Raw genomic sequence first — 21367 nt, forward strand, 5'->3', positions numbered from 1 at the left:
TTCTATGGGATGTTATATATATGAATGCTATTTATTGAAGGACATATAGTATAATAATTGAAAATGTGAACTTTATATGCATAGTTTTAATTAAAAAATGTAAAAATAATTTTTCTAATTTATAAAAGTTACAAATTTGAGTCGTGAAATAAGTTGCCATATAAAAAAAACCTCTGTCTGTTTTATGTTGAGTGAAAACAAAAAGACATTAAAATTTTAAACTGATGATTGAAATATGTAATTTGATTTTTCGGAATTGTTTTCCAATTTTCTATCTAAATTTTAAGCAAACGGTGCATTATGAACCTTAATTTTTTGAGAAGTTTTTTGATTTTCAATTTCAAATCATTATTAACTAAACGCCAGTTAGTTTCCGTCTGTTCATATGAGATTTTAAATTAAGGTTCATAATCTAGTTTTTTCAATCATATTAAGACATTAAAATGTAACATTTTATTGAAGATTTCAGTAATCCCTGATTTCGGAACTTAAATTACTGAAATAAGTTAATGACTATAGATATACTGATAAATAAACAATAAAATGATTTGTTTTAAAAATAGGGTAAGAAAAAGTAATGTTTTTTATTAATAAAAAATCTATAATATATCAAACTTAATAAATCATACATCTCAAAATCACAAAAATCATTGAGTTAAAATATTGCACAGCAAGCGGGACAATTAGTAGAAAAATGAACGTGCTTAGTTATGAAAAGGGGTTGTAATGGTTCCTTTTATAAGGCATTACACGCATTGATTTTTTTTAAATTTATCTATATTATAAAATGTTACTTTGTTCCAACTGTAATTTTTTATTTTTATTAAGAATTATTCGAGAAACTATTTTTTTATGAAATATTATTTTGTTTTGTTCTTTTAGAAAATAATAATTTCAGAATTTATGCAAATTTGATGAAATGTTACTTCGTTAAAAACGGTGATCTGCAATTTTAGCTAAGAATGATTTTAAAAACTATATGCGTCATTTTCAGAAGCTGTTGTTTTCTATTTAATCGTTTTTTGTTACTTTTGTTAAGTATTCTAGAAATTATATATACTGTTTTTTTTTTTAAAATTACTTAAGCATCGTCGGTAATTTGTTAATTAAATTAAAATGATTTTTGAAAACAACTTTCAAAAGGTGAATTCCATAAAAAAATGAGCAACCATTTAAAAAGAAATTAGTTGAATTGCATTGAATGTCATCAACTGAGGTAATCATGGAGTTAAAATAACCCTACAAAGCAAACTGGTTTAGAATTCTAAATAAAAGGCAAGATTTAATAAATTGTAAATGAAAGTAAAGATAAATTGTAAATAAAGTACTGTTATATAAAGGCAAAAATTTGAGATAGATATAACAAATTTATTATCCTTGATTATATTTGATACGTTATTTATTGAAATCTATTAAATTTAGAAAAATGAGGCAGGAAAAAAAAAATCTTCACCTAACACTAATTTTGATTGACACCAAAATTGAAACTAAATTTTTTCAAACTTTAATATGTTTTCGTTAATTTTGTCTTTAGAAATTCCCCCCCCCCAAAAAAAAAAAAATTTAAGACTTTTATAAATTTTGTAATTTTTTTAAATTTTAAAATCATTTTTACAGTTTTTGTTCTTCTTAAATTTTATTATTTAACATTTTTTAAAGTGATTTGCAACTTTTCAACGCTTTTTTAAATTTAAAAACTACTTTAATAATAACGATTAGAAACCATTAAAGGTTTAGGCTTTGAACTAAATTAATAAATAAATAATGCAATAAGTAACCATTATAAAACAATATGAATAACAATAACAAATAACAATTAACTGAAAATTTTAAAGATATTTCTTTTTTTTAAATAGACAAAAAAAAAAAAAAAAAAAAAAAAGAAACAGACATAGTCTGTCAAGTCAAATATGGCAGCATTTTTAATCATTTATCGAAAAAAATGTAGAAGAATTTTTAAGTGCTTTGGCAATAATGAATTTCAAAGAAGGATATTTTTCTAGCTGATCTAATTGGATTTTTTTGTTATAGGCTTGAGATAATTGATTGTCTAATGTTTAAATATAAAGATTAAAACAAATATATATGAAAATATTTACTTATCTGCAAGTAAATTTTAAAAAAAAAAAGCATTTAAATCATATCATTATTTCTTGTAATTTATTTTATTAAAAATGAAAATATTCGTCGAATAGTACCCTAAATACCGCAAAACATAATAAAAAAATCTGACCATTCAAACGGAAACAATATCGCTTGACTGTTATTTCAAAAATGCCGTAATAATGTTTATTTTAATAGTTGAAAAGTGTTTTAATTAAATTGTTTAATTAGTAAAACTATTTTAATGTTGCCTGTTTTTTATTATTGTTACTGAAAGCTTGGTCTTTAAAAATAGTTTCATTGTCATTATAAAAAGCCTAAATTATTATTAGCATTAATCAATTAATTTTTTTAATATATTAATATGATTTTAATTTTGTTTGCATTTGCTAAAATCTTAACATCAAGTGTTCAGGTAATTAAATTTAATATATTAGTCTAAAATAGTGTTAAAAGCGACCCTCAAATTATGAAGGAGTGGCTTTTAGCTTTACAGCCAAAAATTTATGGTAGAAATTTACATAACTATTGTAAGAAATGTTATACCTTTTCTTCAAACGAATTTTTATAAAAAAAAAACTTTAAGAAAAGCACTAAAATTAAGTACTAAAATTATAAAGTGTATTCAAGTTTCAATAACATTTAAATTCTCCGACATTTCAAATTTAAGAAATTTTTTAACGAAGACATATTAAAAAATGTAGTTTAAAGATTTATTAACAAATTGTAACAGTAAAAAAAAAAAGAAATGTTTCCACAAAATATTTTGAAAATCTGCTACAGTTTCAGTTATTTAAATTCAAAGTGTGCATTACTTCATATGTTTAATTAGTCGAAAATAAATAACATATATTTAATAAATATTAAAATATTAATATATAATTTTTATTCCTGCACTTATTCTCAAATGATGCGGTTCTCACTAATTTCAGAAATAGCTAATACAGTATTAATTGATAAAAATGTTTAACTTATTGCTATTCTCAAAAATAATTTTTTATTTGCTACTTCGAGAAAGTTTGTCAACCCTCAGTCTGAATTGTATTTATGTCGCTATATTCTAAAAGGAAAATAAAATAGCTCATAATGTAAAACAGTGTCAAATATAGATACTTAACTTAATGGGAATAAGCATTTTACATTCAGAGTAGACTAGAATGTCCAAAATTTTCTATTGTGCAATTTCAGTAGAAAATATCAATCGCAAAACACCTGTTGTTTATCGAAACGAAATGCTACCTTTTGGAAAAAGAGGAGCTTAAGGTATTAAGCATTTTTTTGTTTGTTAGTTTTTCCTTATTCTCTTTCAAACCGGAAACAACTGGCTTTCATCCTATAAAACTTGTCGAATACTTTTTTTATTTTTCACTCCAAAATTGTCACAAACTATTCTATTTTGCAAGTGTAACATTAACCACAAACCACAAGATCCACAGAAAAGTGATGAACAGTTTCATTTGCAGTTGTTTTAATCCATTACCTTTTCAGAACAAAGTGAAACAAAAGAATTTATATCGTACATAAGTTATATGGTGCATAAATTTAATTTTAAATATGAAAATAATATCAAAATTATTGTTTAAAATTATTAAACAATAATTGTTGTTTAAAATTTTTACTAAGAATATTTAGGAAAAATTTATTTCATGTTTTATTTACTTAGTTATTTGAAATTTTTGAACTGAAAAGAAATTTTCTGGTTGTTAATAATTTTGTTCTGATCATCCATTTATCTATTTTTAATATTCGTATGAATTAATTTCCCGTTTGTAAATAATTAATATTTAATGTAGTAAATGATCTTATGAAAATATGATATAAAAATTTTAATTCCAACTTGAAAATTTTGCCTATTGACCAGGAAAGTTAAAAATACACTGAGAGAAAAAGCATGATCAAAGCTACCAGAATATGGTAAAGTTTACCGCGTTTTCGGCTCCACATTTCCAAAAAACTTATTAACTTTTACCTAAGCGTTTTGGTAATGATTTTGGTAAAATTAACATTATCATATGGCTTTATAATATGTGATAAAATTTCATAATTTTATCATACATAAGAACATGGCATAAAGACCATTTATTCGGTTAAATTTATTTTTCAGTTTCGTATTTTTTTACGAAATGTGTTACTATCAGAAATAAAGTTTTGAAAACCAAAATACTTGGTAAGCCATTACCATATGAACAGAAGAATTTCATTTCCAAATGGATAGTTTGAATGTTTTATATTTTGGTTTTATTAACGGGGGTTGTGATCGTTTTTACTTGAAATAGCGTTACTATACAATACGGTAATTTTACCAGATTTGTTTCATTGTGTACTTATCCTTCAGCTAGATACCAGGTGAAAATATCTGAGCTTCGATATCAGTGTATTAACCATACGTCTAGAAAACCACTCTTTTGGTAAAACAAAATACCAGTTTCTTCATCATTTGATAATTGCTTGCCAAATTGTGTTGTTAATTAAAATTTGTTGTATTTTAATAAACAGTTTTTCTAAAAATAAATATTTCTATTGAATTGCAAACTTTTTTTTAACTGTTGTTACTTATAAGATTATTCACTTAAAGTTTATAAACAGTAATCCTTTTTTTTTTTTAGGTATTTATAAACTTGGCGATTATTTTGACAAAGGAATTTTGTCTTATAACCAGCTAACGCATTAGTACAGAGTTAAACGTGTTTCTCATGATGATAAATATTAGGCATTAAGTGTACTATTTACCGAATTCAACATTTTAGGTATTATTTTGTTTTTCAATTTAGCGTAAATTTAGCTTCATGCTATCACGTTATATTAATGCATATTGTAAACTTTTCGAGGAATTTTTTTGTTAAAAAAGATATTTACTTAAGATATTTCAATAAAAATAATAAAGGTGACAGATTTGGATCACTTAGTCCATAGCAGTGACTACAGAACTCAATATATATTTTGAAAGAAATGTATCGAACGGAAAAGGAAATGCAAATAAGATTTAAAAGAAACTTTACGAACGATAATTTAATTTTCAGTATTAAATAATTCATATAAATTTAATTATAAAGTTACATACACGGAAAAAACAATTCTGGTAAAATTGCCGTAATGTATAGTAATAACATTTCTGGTAAAAAGAGAAAAGAAGAGCAATTCTTATAAAAACCAAAATAAACGGTATGTAAACTATTATTTTCCTATATTCTTTTTACTCCCCATTTAGTAAAAAATACAGAATTGAGAAGTGAATTTAATTGAAAAATGGATTTTATGCCATACTATTAGATATCATGATAAATTTTCCAAATTTTGCAACAATTACAAAATTTTTGTTGCTTTTATAAAATAACATTTTATTGTTAATTTTACTAATTTATTTTGCTAATTTATTAACTAATTTGTTAATTTTACTAATTTATTTACTAATTCATTGCCAAAGTGCTTCTGAAAAAATTACTGAGATTTTTTAGTGTTCCCGTAGAGCTGGAAACTTGGTAAATTTTACCATATTCTGGCAGATTTGATCATACTTTTTTCTCAGTGAAGGAATGAATGCTTGTTTCATATTTTAAGACAAGTGTGCAAAAAATCAAGAGATACAGGCAATTTGCCTAATTTGTTGAGACGAAGCAAACGCTCTATCAATTATTGACAAATGAAGATTTAAATGTTCATCAGATCTCTATTCTTTCATACCATTTCAAACTTTGTTTACGTAGTGTCAAAAAAATTTCACTTGCACGCTTTATTGCCTAGCTTCCGGATATTTTTCAAACTCAGCAATGGACCAGCAATTGAGTTAACTAAATCCGTAACCGATTGGAACGCAAATCATCATTTCTTAATTTATTGCAAAAAAATGTTTTGTCTTACTTTGTACATTCGCCGACATTACTCAGAGTATGATGGACTGCATGCATATGCTGTATACCCCTGCAGCTTTTATGCTCGCTTGAATGCGGCAGTAAGTTGTCCGTCAATTTGCAACTTTCTTCGAGGGGACCATTAACTAGTTCCTTGTTGCGTAAGGGAGTCATCTTTCTCTCTAAAAAATTATCTCAACCGGAACAAATCGCCAAATATCCTTATTATAATGCGTGGGCGAACTCTGTATTCTACCGACAAGTATTTTAGAAGAGTGAGTGACAGCTGGAAATGAGTTAAGACGAAAAATGAAACAAAAAGTTACATACAGTTGCATAAAATTACATATTTTCATTTTGAAGAAATTAACTTTTCATTTTTTATTTTTATTTTGCATAGTTACTTTATTTTTTATTTTTATTTTGCATAGAGTTACTTTATTTTTTATTAAATTATTTCTATCCTATCGTTTGCATAAGTTATTTTTTTCATCATTTTACATAAAATTATAAATTTAATTTATTTTGCATAAAATTATAAATTCAATTTATTTTGCATAAAATTAACATTTTTTGAATTTACATAAATTTATCTCTTATTTTTATTTTGCATTGAATTTATTTCTTACTGTATTTGAACTTATACTATATTATTATAATAATTTTTTTACACCTCGTTTCTCTTTCGAGAAATATTTAGTGCCTACACTGCAAAAGAAAATGTAGTCAAAATTACGAGAATATGGTAAATTTAACCGTGTTTCTAACTCTAGGGGAACATCAAAAATCACGGTAATTTTTTTTTATCGAAATGCTTTGGTAGTGATTTTGGTAAAATTAACAATACAAAATTGCATTTTAATTTATGTTAAAATTTGGTAAATGTGGTAAACTTTGGTAATCCTATCTTGATACCTTAGAGCGGCATAAAACCCATTTTTTCGGTTATTTACTTTTCAGTTTTGTATATTTTACAAAAAGGAAATAAGAACTGTAATTGGTAATAAGAATTATAATTTTGAAAACCAGAATTTCCAGTAAAACGTTACCATACAATCAGAAACCATTACCATATGAATGATTTAAGTACTGTATATTTTGGTTTAATTACTAAAATCATGTTTGTTCTTACCAGAAAGGTTTTTACCAATCAGTACAATAATTTTACCGGAATTTTTTACTCCGTTTAATTACCATAGACGTTCCTGCAAGTACTTTCTAAGTTTGTAATAAAATGAGAAAAGAGGTGAAAAAGACACACACAACCTGTTAAGTTTTTGCTATTTTTTTACAATGAAAAAACTAGCCGTCTCCTTTATAGAGTATTGGTTAGAATTATGTTGCCATTTGAGTTGAACGAGGTTTGAGAAGAATTAATTTGCATCAAGTTTTGAGAAGGTTAACAAGGTTTGAGAAGAACTAATTAGTGTTATGCATTAAGGTTTGAAAGTTAATTTGCTTGCTCGGCAATATAAGTCAGCTTGGTATCTTAATGCTAATAACAAAAAAGTGACGTGTATATTATGGCACAACGTGCTTTTCACTTTAAAGAAGCCAGGATCAAGTTATAGTAAAAAAGTATCGGTACTCCACAGCCGATACAGTAAAATCCATTTTCACTGGAACATGTCAATGAACAAAAAAATCCGATATACAGTAATTTTTACTGTAATAATAACCCTAAACAACTGAATTCTTCAAATTAAATTAATATTACTGTAAAAATTAAGATGTAATATTTTACGTTAAAAATTAATTTTGCCGCAAAGTATATTTTACAGAGGATACACCTAAAGTGGCTGTACTTCATACCGTAATTTGATCAGGAATTTTTTTAACAGTGTATTTAGGAGCATTATCAAAGGCCAAAACTCTGATTTTCCAGACGGAAGAAAATCTAGTTTCTAGATTTAGTGGTCCATGCCAGTATCTAAATCAAAATTTCAATCCTATATAGTTTTTTTTTTCCAAATGAAATTCGAATTTGAGTAATGTATTGTACTAATCCGTAGTTAAATGATTCCTTTTTCATCAAATAGGAATTTAAAAATTCAAGTATTTGGTATTATTATCACAAACCCTATCAGGAATAAACTCTGAATAAATCCAAGACTTTTGTTTGTTGTTTTTTAGATAGAGTTGAAGAAACTTTTTCTTTCTCTCTATCAATCGGGCATTATTTTTTCTCGAAATGGCTCCATTTATTACCTTTTAAGTTCATAAGCGGAAAACCAAATCTCTATCATCTCATAAATAATGCTTGAAAAATAAAACAAAACAAATTGTAATTATTTTTTTTACGCAGAAGATACAATATTCAGCTGTTTTAAATAAGTGTCTAGTCACGATATTTTGAGTAGGAAGAAATGAGTGGTGTTATCCTGACTCTTGCATCACTTTTTAAGGCCAAAAGGCATACAAATACGCCTTTATTTCATTATAGATTTACTATCAGATAAATTACTGGATTAAAGATGATTGTTTGATAGAATCCGTTTGTCACAATATTTTTAATATATGTCTTTGTTTTCCAAGATGCAGATTGTAAAACGCCAAACATATATAACGGTATTTGAAAGTATGCTGATTCATTGCAAAGGATGAAACCAAATATGTTACCTAATACCTTATAAGAACAATCGATTTCAGAGATAGATTTACATCTTGCATTTGTTCACCTCCGCAATTATGTAGTCTTAAATTCAACTAAGAAAACAAAGAAACACTAGAGACACGCTTTGTTACAAATCGTTCTGTTTTTATGAAATAAAAAAGATTGTGAAACAAAATTATCGCTTAATTACTGAACATCATCCTTCCGCAATAATCTTACAATTTTTTACGTGCTTCTTTTAAAACTGCACAGTCAGAATGATCCATTCAAAGTTGAACCATAACATTAGCACCTTAAAAAATAACAACTTACAACGTAGCTGCAAATTTAATAATGTGTTACATTGAGGATCGATAGCAAATTTAATACTGTGTTTCATTGTTGAATTCAAATTGAATCATAGAGTTTTGTTATATTTTATTTGCAGACTAAATCTGAAAAAGTTAACTAATGTGTTCTAATATGTTATCAATTAAAGGTTGCGGCAAATTTGAAAGTTGTGTTTTTAGCAATATAATAAAAAGGGAAATTTTTAATAACTTACACTGTTAAAAATTTTTAGCGAATAGAGGAAAGTCAACCACTTCTTAAGAATTACATAAATATTAATTCACACTTACACGGAGAAAAAAAAATCTGATAAAATTACCCTATGGTATAATAATTACGTTTATGATACAAAAAATATAATTCTGTTATTAAAAATCGAAATACGGTATTTAAACGGTTGATAATTTTTACATTCGTATCGTAACGGCTTACCGGTAATTCTAACTTTAAAAATTATTGTTCTCATTACCGCACGTTTAGTGAAAAAAATAAGTTTGAAAAGTAAATTAAACCGAATAAGTGGTTTTTATGCCGTGGTCTAAAGTATCATGATACAATTATCAAATTTTATCACATTTACCAAATTTTATCAGAGATTATAAAACTATATTTTATTGTTAATTTTACCAAAATCATAATTATTTCCAAATTGCTTCGGTAAAAATTACCGAGCTTTTCGGTGTTCTCATGAATTCAGAAACACGGTAATTTTTACCATATTCTTGTAGATATGTCCATACTTTCTTTCTTAAAGTGGTAGCACGTCACTTGTGACCATTTCCATTTGAAAACCTCACGGCTATGCGGAATAGCACAGTTTTGTGAATGTTTACTATTATTAGTACGCTGAATTAATCTATGACTTCTTGGAATTTCAGTATGATACGTTCATCAGATCTTTGCAAAAACGTACGAACCATAATTATTTATAATATCTGAACTAATCAAAAGTACTATTTGTTTACAAGAACGAAAATAATTACATACATTGGACAATCTAAATAAGGAGAACTGTAAGGTGGTAAAAATTAAAAAAATTACCATTTAGTCTAAAATTTTCCTAAATCATGTTACCATGACTAAGATAAAGTTGATATTAATAGGTTATTTTTTAGAAGATATGAGATCATGGTTCCTTTTCTCTTCGTTTTTTTTTTGGAAATTTAACTGAACTAAATTTAATAATATTTTTTTGTTTATTCAAAAATAAAACTTAATACTATTTTCTGTAACAAATATTATTTTAAAAGCATGTCAGTAGCAGTTACAATTGGATTAGCTAAGGGAGAAAAAGTTCTCCCCAGCTGTTTAATAAATATGTAGTAGCATTAAAATTAAAATATGCAGTCAAAAATAACATGAGTTTATTTTTAATACAAAAATTCTCTATTATAAACTATGCAATTTATCGATGGCTAAAATGCCTTTCTTTAAATACAAAACTGATATAATTTCACACTTTAAAAAAATTTAACTATGACTTAAGTTTTTATGTCCAGGAATAGTTTAGTTATCTTGATGGGTAAATTTCTAAAATCTTAGAAAAAAAATTCAGAAGTTTAAGTTTTAAATCGTTGCTCTGTATCGTACGCTCCTACTGTTTTCTCTTTCATTTTTAGTTGCTGCAAAATGGTAGAAAGTTTCCTTCTTGTTTTAGATTTTATATTAGAAAGTTGGTGAAATTCAATATATATATATATATATATATATATATATATATATATATATATATATATATATATATATATATATATATATATATATATATATATATATATATATATATATATATATATATATATATATATATATATATATATATATATATATATATATATATATATATATATATATATATATATATATATATATATATATATATATATATATATATATATATATATATATATATATATGAGACGCCCGGTGGCTGAGCGGCAGCGCTTCGCGCTATCGTGCCACTGGTTCCTGGTTCGATCCTGGGGCCGGGCAAGGTTGACTCAGCCTTTCATCTCTTCAGTGGGTCGATAAATGAGTACCAAGCATGTTTGGGAACTAAACACTGGGGGTTCCACGTTCGGCTGACCACCTGACCGGAACATCTGCTCCTGCACCCCAGAGCCCAAGGTCAAGAAAACTGAGATGGGCACAGTAGGCCTTGGCCCTCTATGGGCTGTCGCGCCACTGAGTATATATTAACACTTACTACAACACTTATACAAACACTTTAGTTATTTTAACTTTTCCATTTTATATATATATATATATATATATATATATATATATATATATATATATATATATATATATATATATATATATATATATATATATATATATATATATATATATATATATATATATATATATATATAAAATGGAAAAGTTAAAATAACTAAAGTGTTTAAACGATAACATTAAAATGTAAGACTTTATAGAAAAATTTATAGCATAATTCATAGAAAATGAATAAGCGAAGAGAAAAAAAGTTGAATGAATGAATTAGCCTTTTCCTTCTAATGCATTACGTAAAAAGAAAAAAAATTAGTAAAGAAAAAGAAAATTAGAACAACATTGGTGGCTTGCGCTTTCACCGATTTCGATATTAAGACTTAAGACAATCGCATCAGTTTCTCTTTAATCAAAGATAGTGATTTTTTTCCTATTCGATCCATCGAAATTGTGGGGGCAGGGAAAACTGCCCTCTAAATTTTATGGAGCATATCATCTGCACTTCAAGTTCACCCCTCCAAGACAACTGCTGTTCTAATTTTCCCTCTCGAATTATAATTAGAAAATCGTCGGATTCTTTTCTTTAGTGTTATTTGAAGTCAGTCGTTCGCGATGTCGTTTTATGATCATTTTTAAGATATATATGGATTGTGATGGCGTCATAATTCAGACGACCAGTGGCATATTTGGTCACAGAGGTGATTTATTTTATTGCGGGAAAAGTTTTTTTTTTCTTAGTTTTTTTAACCCCTTGATCTGAATAAATCAAAGAATATGGCATAATGACGTTTTTTTCATGAGTTCTGATTAATTAATTTATTGTAAAAATTATTGTATCAGATCTTGATTGTTTTGCGATAAATGAACAGTTTGGGAGTAAAGAAAATTTAAACTTAAAATGAAATCAGATTTGAGTTGATTGAGTTGATAAATTAATTTTGAAATAGTTTAGCCCAAAATACAAATAAATAGATACAAATAATCTATAGTGTGTTTGTTTTGTTTTTTGCTAATTGATGAGTATATTTTATACTTATCGTATTAATTTGTTTTATTTAGAAATATCCATTTATTTTACAAAGAAATTTTTCTAATTATTTGTTCAAAAACGTCATCTATACATCTATACATAATAATAAAAGCGGCTGTGTGTGTGTGTGTCTGTAATCACAATATATCGCCCCAGAAGCCTCGCCCAGGCTCGAAACTCGACACATAATTGTGTTTTGACATAATGAAGAAGTATTTTTTTTCTTTTTCAAAAATTTGGATTAGTTTTTTAGTTATCAGTCATTTTGTAAGAAAATCTATGCTTTTTCGTCTTCAAAGAGCCATATTCAAAAAACTATTAAAAAATGCATATCTCTTATAAATGTATGCTAATGCGAACCTTACAAATGAAACATTAATTTTCGACAACTTAAACCAATAATATACGAAGGAATTAATAATTTAATTGTAAGGTTCGCATTAGTTTACATTTATCAAAGTGGATAAAACTTTAACTTTTGTACTAAAAATGTGGCAACATATTAGATACGTAAATAGAACGCTACTCTTTGATATATTTATCGCTGTTCATAATTGTTATAATAAGTTTTTCTTCTTCTTTCCACTCTCTTTTTTTTTCTTAAGCGAAGACGATAAGGGAAAATTATACTTGAGGATGCCCCTTGGCGAAATTGGTGACTTATGTTTGGCGCTATTCCTGTTTGCGCGGAACACCGTGGTAACAGAAATAACGGCCGAAACATAATGATATTTCAAAAAACATTGGAAAATTTCAACAAAACATCGGATAAAGCTTGCAATGAACCCAATATAAGCAAAATTAATAAATCCAATAAAAAGGATTTTGAATCGAAGCAAAAATTAATGGAGTAGGTGCAGAAAGAAAAGGAAAAAAACAACAACTCACTTCTTCATTAAGCTTGAATATTCTCAGATTTAGGTGCACAGAATTATCTAATAACAGTTAGATACTGTCTAAATTTATCGTGAATAGAATCTGTGTACCTCCATCGTCACATAAATTCGGCGAAATATGAATCGAAAATGGCGTTTGTGGTACCGAACTGGTGATGACATTTTTTTATAAAGTCCCTTTTTATGACTGCCCACATACCTTCGATCTTATTGACCAGAAGTAAAAGTAACCTTACCAGCCGGTATCTAACGAAGAACTAATGGACCTCTGAAATTACGTATACCGTTGAACATTATAACGCTAAAATCTAAACCGTTGAGAATCACGATTGGGTTTCAACATCGCCCAGCTTGGCGATCACAACTTGGCGAGAATCAAGGGGCACCCTCAAATATAGTCTACCTGACGTTAATTTTTGTAGCGATATAGAAATAGAAATTGATACCATAAAAAAATTATAGAGAAATAGATACCATAAAAAATTAATTCGTTTTCGTGTTCTTTTCATGTATTTAAAGCAACTTTTGTATGCTTTTACAATTTCTGAGGCCTTTTTTTAAGAAAAAAAAACAAGTCTCCACCTGATAGTTATATTATAGGTTAGGTTACCATAGCAAAGTTACATCTTCAAACATCCTCAAGAGCTATTACACATCTGCAGCAGAACTGGACATGAAGACAAAATTGCAGGACAGAAACACTTTAATTGTCCACTAATCTTCAGATTTCCTGCTATGTTTTAAAAAACTTTATTTGTGGAAACCTTTAGCGTGGCGGACAGCTGGCCGCCTTTGCGGCTAGTTTGTAATATTTATCATATTTTACATATTCCATCTTCATTAAATTATCCGCATTATGTACAAATCTCGTATTTCTTGACTGTAAATGCACATTTATTTATCTTAATTAAGGTCTTTTTTTATTTGCATGATCATGATCATCATTTGTAATATTCCCCCCCCCCCCATGTTTTCCTGGTTTTTTGCCATGGTTACCATGTTTACTTTCGTTATGTGGGTATCAGAAATGCAGATTTATTGGCCACTCTCTCAGGGGCACCATATTAAACGGGCCGACATTGCTCTTACAGTAAGAAAGGCAGATAATACGAATAAGAGAAGGAAAGAGCATCCATGCCATATCCGAAATTCGAACCCGGAACCTTTTCGACTTGAGGTCAATCCCCTGACTACCATACAAGCCGGTCGGCTCATTGTATTACTAATAATTGTGTATTTATTATAAAGTTGTTTATTATTCTTGACTATAATTAGATATTTATTTATCTTTATGCATTATCTTGTATTTCCTGACAGATAATTGCAAAACACTAAAATTTGTGTGTTACAAAAAGTTATAATTTATTTGATTTTTTCTTTGTGTATTCTCAGTACCTTTTTTTGTTTTCAATTTTTTATGATGTAAGCTATAGGATATTTTATTCTTTGTAAAATTATTATCATTATTTTTTAAATTTGATAGTAAATATAACGAAAAGCTTAATAAGCGATCATTGATGGCTTGAGTTTAAAATATTTCAATTGTTTTAGGTTAATGAATTTATTTCTCAATACAAAAACAATTAAATCGTTGTTCTTTTGTTAAATGAAACCAGCGCGGTGTCTCATTTATCGTTATCTATTTGAAGTCACAATATCAAATGAAATCTTGTGAAACACGTGAAGGTTTTTGTGAGACTGAACAAGATCAGTAACTTGACTGTTACAGTTACAATCAAATTCAGCCGTTATTTTTAAATTTAAAAAACATTTTTCTTATTTAAAGGGTATTTATAATGTAGTAAATAAGGATTTGAAAATATTATTGTTTCAGATCAAATGCTAAAACAGCAATTTTATTTAACCCTTTATAAGGCCATGATATTTCAAAAATCGATTAGATAATATTTTTAAAAATCGATTAGAAGATATTTCTCCACCTATATGCTGAGCAGTCATCTGGTGATAACTTTAGAAAATATAAGAAAATAATTCCAATAATTGCAAGTTTTGTTTATATAAATGTAGGCAACAGTAAAGGTTAGCGTGGTATCAAGAAGACAAACCAAGACTGGGGAGCTATTATATCTTGTGCTTTATGCTTTCATTCATTTTGTGATGCCAGAATTGGCATACACATATTTATTTTCTATCTTTTAAAATATCCTTCATTACTTAAGCTTATTTTTATTAATAGAATTACTTTTAAAATAAATCAAAAACTTAATCTTTTTAAGCGAACATAAAATATTTATTTCTTCTCTTCCAGATCAATGTAACGGATACTTTCTTTTTATTTCATTGTTATGCAGACATATAAATTTACTGTCGCCTCTAATCGAAAACAAAAATCTATTTATAACTTTTTATTCTAATTTTCCAACGGCTAAAATGTTTCGGTTGCATGGTTATAAGAATTCACATAAATTTGTTGGCGACTCGTGATCGCCAAGGTGTTCTTTTAAACCCATGTGGATATGCTAGTTGGCTTTGTTTTTGGCTATGATATATTATGATAAATCGCCAAATTTTGGATCTCCTACCCATACTCTTTCTCTGTCCGTTGAGAATAAATATATTCACTTTGAATTTCTAAATTGGTGAGACTGGGACCCCTTCTGGGGGTCCTCCCCAGTCTTAATTTTCTATCGGTCAGAAATGTTGTTCTGGCTTTATGATCTCTCAATAGAGAGTATTATTAATTTCATCCCTTTAAGGGATTTCTTATTTTATTGATGAAGTGGCCACTATCGAAATCTTAAGTTATGATTAATAAAACCTAAATTTACATTCAACGAATTTGTACATTATTTCCTGGAAACTCAACTGTTATTGTTTTATTCATTCAATATTGGCCTAAATGAACATTCATACATTCCACTATCAACGACACGCCTAATGAAGGAAGCAGCAAAGCTTTCTTCATCATACATTTGATAATTTTTTAACGAGTTTATTTGTAATTATAAACGCAAAATTTATAAATTTGGACATTTACATACATAAAAATTCAAGTTTGTAGGCTTACTGTAATAAAATTACCTAGTTTTATTAACGTTATAGAAGATAAAATTTAAAAATTTCACCCATCTACTAGAAAAAAAAACCTATAAAAGGGTTAACACTTAAAATAATAAACATTATTTGTTTTGAGGAATTGAATTGAAAACATTTGCCTCGTCATTATGTTTTTTAATACGATTGTTAAAATTTCCATTCTTTTTAAAGAAACACTCTCAGCGTAAAGGCTTTTAAGTTTTAAGTATATTGCAAATATTTGAATAGATCTAAACAAAAAACTCAGAGCTGTTACTTATAATTATTCAGATTTTCTTAGTACAGCTATTTTAAGAGAATTATTCTTTTCCTTTTTAAGAGTTAAATTAATTATTCAATAATTTATGACAATATTGGTTAAAATAGTTGTTCATGAATATAATCTTTAAGTCAACAATTTCGAGGGCGAAACAAGCACTACAGTCTATATAGTAAGTTCTTTCCTGCAATTATTATTGTTTGAAAATTGAACACGATTTCATGCTTTTTCTTAACCTTATACTTATATTTTCACAACTTTTAACCATGAAGATTTTCCTCACTTTCACGAGAAAAAATTTCCTTTCCTTCTTGGTTTCTGTCCAAATTCAGTCCTTTTTAACAATGATAAGTTGCTGTAATTGATGTTGCGTAAATTATTTTCGACAGGGATAGCACATAATTTTTGTTTTCGATTTAAATACTAAGCGAGCAATGTTTCAATATACGATTTCCGAATAGAAAGAAATATCCGATTAGTAAAATATCCGCTAAAAACCCACATTCACTTTCCATCACATAAATTATTATGTTACGAAAGTATTATAACTATTTTCCCCTTTTTAGTTTCATACAATATATGTATATTGTATGAAACAAAACAATCAGAAAGCACTCTTTTTTGCGGATATAATCGTGTGGGCTGATGAAAAGATTATATCTTTTATTTTCCGGATTTATTTTATCCTTTTTTTTTTTCTTCCGCTAGTTGTTTGTTATTTTTTTATTATTATTTTTCTTCCCCCCCCCCTTTTTTTTTTCTTCATATGGCTGTAATTTTTCTTTGCTTCATCTTCATTTTGAACTTATATATTATTATATATAAAGTTTATAGAATAAAAGGTTGTTTGTCTGAAATAAATGCTTTTCATTCAAATTTGTAAACTAGAAAATAACACTGAAATTCATATTTTTTAAATCGGTGTGCATATTTTTCGAGTACATAAGTTCTCGGAATTTTAACGTCAATGATTTATTTCTTATTTTTAAGTAGAATATTAATAAGGCTTTACAAAATGTACTTAGATATTCTTGTTTCTATGCGTCGCATATTTTAAAAATTTATTCATTTCATACATAAATGAAGAAAATGTTGAAATAAGGAATATATGGAGAGTGACTAGTTTTGTTATGCCATGTTCTTAATCATGATAAATTTACCAAATTTTGTCACACATTATAAAACCATAATTTATTGTTAATTTTACCAAAATTATTACCAAAGCGCTTCGGTGTTATGTATGTGAAAAGCGAACTTTTGGTGTTTCTATAGAGCTAGAAGAATGATAAATTTTACTATATTCTGGTAGTTTTGGCCAAACATTTTTTTCTCAGTGTGGAAATGTGCATTCTCTTTTTACGTAATAAATTATTTTACTTATGCTCTGTACATTAGAAATTAAATTAATCTCCAATTCCATGTCAGAAGAGTAAAGCACAATCAAAAATTTTTAGCAAATATTCAGAAAAAATGCTTAAACTACAATTAAAAATTGATGCCAATTGCAATAATCTACAGTCTCTTAACAGGAAGACGCGAATCACTGTTCCCGCCATCCTACGAAACTGGAAAGAAGGCAATTTTCGAAATTTTTTATTCTCTAATTTATCTTAAGAAGAAATTCGTTATAACTATATAATAATTTCGTCGTATACAATTCAATCCGTTCTAATCATTAATTACTAAATTAAGGAAATCAAAGTTTCATTTCATTTTATTCCATTTATACATTATTACATTATTTCATTTTATTGTTTATAAAAACATAATCCTGTTTATCCTGAAATCGAATGTAATATTGTTTATATTTTAACTGAATGGAATATTATAAAAGAAGTTTTCAATAATTCATTTTAGAACAGCCTAAAAGTTATCACAAAAACTTATATTTTTAAAACCGCTTATTTAAAACCTTGTCACAAGTTATAAATTCGCTTTCATTACTAATTATTATTTTACTTTCGTCAGTTCTTTAATAATCCAGTTAGTCCAATAGCCAGTTTCTAAAACGGTGTGATCAAAATTTTAGTCGATTACTTTCTAGTCTATTATTTGTTTACACATTAATTAAATAGAATACAGCTTATATAAACTAACTGAATAGAATACTTCTTATATACACTAACAATCTTATACTGTTGTATTCAAAATTTTCTTTTTGGAAGAAGAAATTTTAAGCAAGCCTTTATCTAGAAACTCCATGTTATCTTTATGTCTTCGTCAGTTCCAATGAAATTCAGTCAGTACTAATCGTCAGTTCTAAAATGTTATATATTCAATGAAAAAAAATCTAATGTAAACTAACTTAATCGAGTAATTTCTAATTAAACATTAAATGAATAAAAACTTTATGCTTTAAATAGCTACTTATATAAAATTTCTGCAAGACAAAATAGAACTTAAAGTATAGAAATTTTGACATACAATAAATTCACAATTTTATGAATTTTGATAAGAGACACAGTATAAATTTTCAAATAATGGAGTCAAAACTCTATCCTAATAATAGGTTATAATTTAAGATATGTATGTATTGCCCTTGACCTAAGATCATCAACTTCGCCAAAAAGTGCAATAGGGTCAAACTCGACCATTTACCTGAAGTCCAGCTAATAAAACAGCTGACTTCTTCATTGTTCATTGTCCATTCTCTTTGTCTTTTCTTGCTTAAAAGAGACAATAAATTGCGAATTTTTGTGAGCTTTACCTGCAATTTTCTAGTCAACGGTCAAATAAACTTTATCCTGACTTTTTTTTGGAGTCTCAAAAAATGCATACACTTGTTTTATATGATTTTAAAGATCTAGATTTTATTTATTGAGTACACGAAATTTTATTGTTCTTGAAAACTTTATTTCCTAATTTTGAAAGAGGTCTTTATTTTAAGAGAAATATTACTCTTATTTCGAAAATCTTAAATAAGTAAAGATAAAATATTAAATTCCTTAAACAAACAAAAAATATTAAGATTAAAAAATATAAATTTTTTTCTTCATTTTTTAAAAATTCATTATTTACGCCTGTGCAATTTTCCCCCTAGTAAAATAAACTATTGGGTAAAGATTTTTAAAATTAGACATGGTTTTGGATTTTTATGAATAATTTGAAACACTTATAACTAAAATGAGAGCCATTGAAATTTAAAAACAATTATCGCATAGAAATTGTAGAAATTGATTAAAATATTATTTAAAGCTAGTATATTGAAATTAAAAAGAATCAGTCATTCAAATATTCACTTCTATTTTAAATCTTGGGAACGAGTTTTTTCTTCTTTTAGTGAGATTTAAATATTAATATTTTTTACTCAAACCGTATGTTTGTCTTTAAATCTGGTCAACTAATTTCAAAAGTTTCAATTGTTGTCTAATTCTTCGATTTTAATTCTGCAGAAATTTAGCAGATAATACCTTAGATTAAACGAGTTTTTTTCTTTTTCTTTTCAATTTTGTCAACTATTCAAAATAGCACACTTTATTAACCCATTTTAACTACATTCCTCTGAGTTACACAACTTTTGTTCTGAGAAATTGTCCAATTAATCTCAATATTCACTAAGTCATTCTTAGCAACCTGTTAAATCAACCGAATCCTATAAAATAAACAGTAAGCGAATTAAGTAAGACTGAAACTGATTTATTTCGAATTATGCCTTATATTAAATGCAAGGAATGTCTTTTGTTTTTAAATGTTACAATGAAATAAGCTGAATGTAAACAAATGATGCATACAAATTTTTTTATTGGGAGGTTTTCTTTTCGTATAACCTAAGTGTATTGATGGAAGAATAATTTGTATAATTTAACTGCAAAAAATGATTCAGAAATTTTAGAGAAAAATTGTATTTCATAAAAGGATGTTTATCTGATCAAAATTTTAATGATTTTAATTATCGAAATTACATGAAAAGTAATTCTTTTTTACTTAAAAATGAAATAAACTGGAAGAATAATTGGGGTTATGTAGAAATTAAATTGCAGTAATTGGATAGATAATTTATTCTTTAAATATAGAGTCAAAGTATTCAAAAAGCTACAGTTAGAATAAATATCTTTAGCTGATTAAATTTCTGCATTTTAATTGTTAATTTAAACGAATTAAAAAAGCATTGATGTAGTAATTTCCAATTGTAAATAAGTTCGTCTCTTTAAACTGCTTTTAATATAATTTGATTAAATAAAAAACATTGAAACTTTGAAACATCTTAAAGATAAAATAATCAAAATTTTTCTTTTTATTTAAGAACTTTTTGAGCATTAAACAATTGACAATTGAACTGATATTAAACAATATTTTTTTCAAAAAGTACTGATTAAACTTTTGCTTTACAATCGAATACATTTAAATTTAAATAAGAATAAAATAATTTTATTATATTAATAAAAAAAAAAACGGAAATTTTTATGAAACTTACAAATAATTGCAGCTTGGTACACATTGTATTATAATTACTTAAAATTGAACATTTGGAAATTTCTTTATTAAATAAAGAGTGCATGTTCCATGCACGATAAATATAGTATTTCACTGCCGAATTGAATTTCTAAAATAGTATTAATATTTTACTTAAATTTTAGTTTTGTTTCACTGAGACTTGTGAAGAAAATTAAGAAAAATAAAAATAAATTTTATTTATCGCACATAAGCTACAAGTACGTAGAACTCACAAAATATTTTTAAAATACGAGAAACAAAGTAGAAAATCTAAATAATTTTAAAGAAAAGAAAAAAAAATAAACAGCAAATTTTTTTTAAAACATATTTAAAATGTTAAAAAAATATTAAAAAATTTCAAAGCCGGAAAAGCAAAATAAGAAAAAAATATAATCTCGTCATCAGCTCCCACGATTCTATCCGTAAAAAGAGTGCTTTCTAATATTGCATTAATACAGTCAAAGCAAAATATACCAATACAATAGTATTGATAAATTTCTTTATAATCATTTCGTTCATTATTATTTCTTAATAGCAATGCCATAGTAACTTATAAACTTGAAG

General features: G+C 26.5%; 1 protein-coding gene across 1 annotated transcript in view; it reads left to right on the forward strand.

Moving 5' to 3' along the window:
• Window positions 1–21367, forward strand: part of LOC107452380 (uncharacterized) — a 107517-nt gene that overhangs the window by 1032 nt on the left and 85118 nt on the right. The gene's annotated exons all lie outside the window — the stretch shown is intronic.

Source organism: Parasteatoda tepidariorum, chromosome 2 (genome assembly GCF_982258835.1).
Source record: "Parasteatoda tepidariorum strain Cologne lab strain chromosome 2, Ptep-v5.0, whole genome shotgun sequence".
Taxonomy (NCBI): Eukaryota; Metazoa; Arthropoda; class Arachnida; order Araneae; family Theridiidae; genus Parasteatoda; species Parasteatoda tepidariorum.